A 3,313-nucleotide genomic window follows, 5' to 3' on the forward strand; every position below is an offset into this window, starting at 1 on the left:
GGAAAAGGAAAGTGAAAGTGTTGAGGGACACAGACAGACACCCCGATCCCCCACAGCCCCCCCACCCCTCCCCAAAACCCCTGCACTCCCTGAAACCCCTTTCTTCGGTCCCCCCAACCTGTTCCCTGCTCAGATGCTCCCTGGGATTGCTGAGCCTGGGACTGGGGCAGGGCAAGGTGGGGGTGGTAGTGTGAAAATGTGGAAAATAAGAAAAAAAGAAACAGAAAGGCAAAATCCTCACTTAGGAATGGCGCATCCCAGGAGTACATTGGAGGCCCTCACTATCCTCATGAGGTGCTCCCCAGTCTGGGGGCTTTGCTGTGCCCTGGGTCTCCCCAAAACCTGAGTCACCCAGTGAAGGAGCTCAACCCACATGCCCACCCAGACACTGCCCATTCCTGGGACCCTCATTCCCCAGGGAACCCAAAAATAGGACCCCCATTCCTTAGGTCCCACCTCCCTGGAACCACGATAACAGAATTCCTGTGTCCCTGGACCCTCATTCCCTGAATCCAATGGGCCCCCATTTCCCAAGGATCCCCTGTTCTCAAGGGTCCCCCCATTTCCCCCTACACCCCTGTCCCTGGGACCCACATGCCATGACTCATGCCCTGGGACCCACATGCCATGTTCCCCTGGGACCCCCATCCTTGAACCCCCCTGCATGGGGACCCCCAATACCCAGACAGCCATTCCCTGTGAGTTCTCCTCCTCAGGACCTTCATTCCCTGGAGCCCCATTGCCCCGGGACACCCATCCTGAGCTCCCCACATCCCCTGAGCCCCCACTCTTCACAACACCGTGTCCTCATCATGTCCCTCCATGTCCCCAGCCTGTCCCCACCCTGCCCCCACCAAGGGCCACCCACACGGCGAGATGAGACCTGACCTCGCTTCCTTCCCCTTAATCCGAAGAGCCACCACCCAGGGGACAGTTGGCGCAGTCAGTGTGTGATATCCAGCTCGGGTGGCCAGCGACACCGAGATGGCCGGGAAGATGGCACTTCTCCTGTGGGGTGAGTTCCTTGGGCACTGGCCTGATGCTCCAGGGATGGCCCTGGTGAGGCTGAGAGTAGTGGGGAGGGGGCACAGGGGGCTGCGGGGTCCCCTGAGGTCCCCAATGCCACCAAACCCAGTCCATGTGTGTGGACCCTGATGTGACTGGGGCCATGGGGTGGCTGTGGGGACAAGAACAGGGAACAAGAATGGGGGAATGAGGTGTGAGGAGAGGCATCCTGGGGCTGGACCAGCTGTGGGTACAGGGACAAGGGGACGGGGTTGCAGGGACCGGGACAAGGGTCAAGCAACATGAGGACAGCCCATGGGGGCAGATGCCACTGGAATGGGATCATAGGCACAGAGCCATGGGGATGTGGATATGGAGGGGTGTTCTGTGGGACTGGTGGAGGTGACTATTGCCAGCATGTCACCATTGCCGCGGTGTCCACAGAGTCCATATGACCTACCTGAGCCAGGGGTGCCCAGTGTGTTCCTGTCCATGAGACCTCTGTGCCACACCAGTGTCCCCATGGGGACAGTTGGGAACAGACTTCACTCAGGTGTGCCCTGGTGCCACTGTCCCTGCGGTGCCACCCCCACCCAGCCCCTCTCCTTTCTCCCTTCCAGCCCAGACCCTCAGCCTCGCTGGTGAGTCCCCAAGGAATGCCATGTCCCTGCCCCACTGTCCCCAGTCCCACACTGGCCCTGGCAGGCTGGTGTCCCCTGTCACCCGCAGGTGCTCAGACCACCTAGCTTCTTGTGCAGCCCCCCTGGACGCCAGCGGTGCTGTGGGACAGAGTGACACTGACCTGCCAAGGCTCAGGGACATCCGGTTTCACCACCTGGTACAAGGATGGGGAGCTCTGGGGGAAGGAGGAATGGGATCAGTTCTTTGTGACAGAGAAAGGAACCTACATGTGTGACAGACCTGGCACTGGGATCAGCCCTCCTGTGTCCATTGCAAATGGTGAGGGAGGTTTCTGTCCCCAGCATGGCACCCGCGGGGACCCTGATGGTTCTGGGTGGGCTCTGCTTCCTTGGTTACACCCTTGTGTGACAAGAGCCTGTCCCCTGCACATGGGGACATCACAGAGTGTCCCAGTGCAAGGGGACATCCTGTTGGAATTGGGAACCCCTGTGTGTGACCCAATGGGGTTGTCTTGGTGCCATCTGGAACTGACCGGTGTGACAGGTCACCCCTGTCCCACAGAGCGGTTGGTACTGCAGGTGCAAGCATGGGCGCTGCTGGAGGGGGACACGGTGACACTGCGCTGCCGGAGCTGGCGGGACAGATCAGTCACTGGGGTGCGCTTTTATCTTGGGGACAAGGAGGTGGGGAGGCCCCTCGATGGGACCGAGCTGTCTCTGTCCCCCCTGCAGCTGCACCACAGTGGCCAATACTGCTGCGGGGCCTGGGTGGACTCTGAGCTCCCGCTGTGGGTGAAGTCAGCGCCAGTGACAGTGACAGTGCATGGTGAGCACCCCGAAACCCCGATATCCAGACAACGCCACACCCACTTCCCAGTGACCTTGAAGTCACATTCCCACCTCCCATCTCCTCAGAGCTTTTCTCTATGCCGGTGCTGGAGCTGGAGGGTCCCCCCGAGCCCACCGAGGCGTCCCCCCTGAATCTCAGCTGCCTCAGCACCCCCAGCCCCCTGCGGCCCCAAGCTCCCCTCCTGCACCTCTTCTACAGGGACGGGCAGTTGCTGGGGGGCCCGCAGGGGTCCCCTCAGCTCCTGCTGCCCGCCGTGGGGGTCTCCCACTCAGGCAGTTACAGCTGCGAGGTGCGCTCCGAGGGAGGGGCCGTGCGGAAGAGCAGCGCCCGGCTCCGCGTCACGGTGCGCAGTGAGTGCGGGGATGGGCACGGCAACCCCCACAGCCTCCCCGGGTACCCCAGCCCTGCCTGAGTACCCCCATATCTCCCTGACACTGTGACCAGGTCGCCCCATCCTTTCCCGGCTCCCCCATCACTGCCCTGCTCACCCTGATTGCCCCCAGAGTCCATCCACCTCTCCCTCACCGCATCCTGAATTCCTCTCGAGGTCCCCCCATCACTGTCCCGACTCCCTCCATCCTGCACCGACCCCTTCCCTGAGTCCACCTACCCCTCTCTGAGGTCCTCCTATGCTTCCCTGGTCCTCCCATCACGGTCTGGGTCCCCACACTCCTCCCTGGGGTCCCCCCATCCTTCTCCAGGTGTCCTCCCTGAATCCCCTCGATTCCTCCCTGGGCTCCCTTCTACCACTTTCCAAGTCTCTCCCCTTCTCTGGGCCCCCTTCATCCTCACTGGGGTCCTCCCATTTCTCTCTGAT

At 61.8% G+C, this 3,313-nt stretch overlaps 1 long non-coding RNA gene across 1 annotated transcript; it reads left to right on the forward strand.

Annotated features, from left to right (window-relative positions):
* Positions 1-931: 931 nt before the first annotated feature.
* Positions 932-1,946, forward strand: LOC146420287 (uncharacterized). Its single transcript, XR_014849216.1, has 3 exons — positions 932-1,015; positions 1,626-1,646; positions 1,735-1,946. It is a non-coding gene; the product is annotated as an uncharacterized LOC146420287 (long non-coding RNA).
* The last annotated feature ends 1,367 nt before the right edge of the window (positions 1,947-3,313 follow it).

This window comes from Lichenostomus cassidix, unplaced genomic scaffold (genome assembly GCF_008360975.1).
Source record: "Lichenostomus cassidix isolate B80296 unplaced genomic scaffold, HeHo_3.0 HiC_scaffold_739, whole genome shotgun sequence".
In the NCBI taxonomy this organism is placed as follows: Eukaryota; Metazoa; Chordata; class Aves; order Passeriformes; family Meliphagidae; genus Lichenostomus; species Lichenostomus cassidix.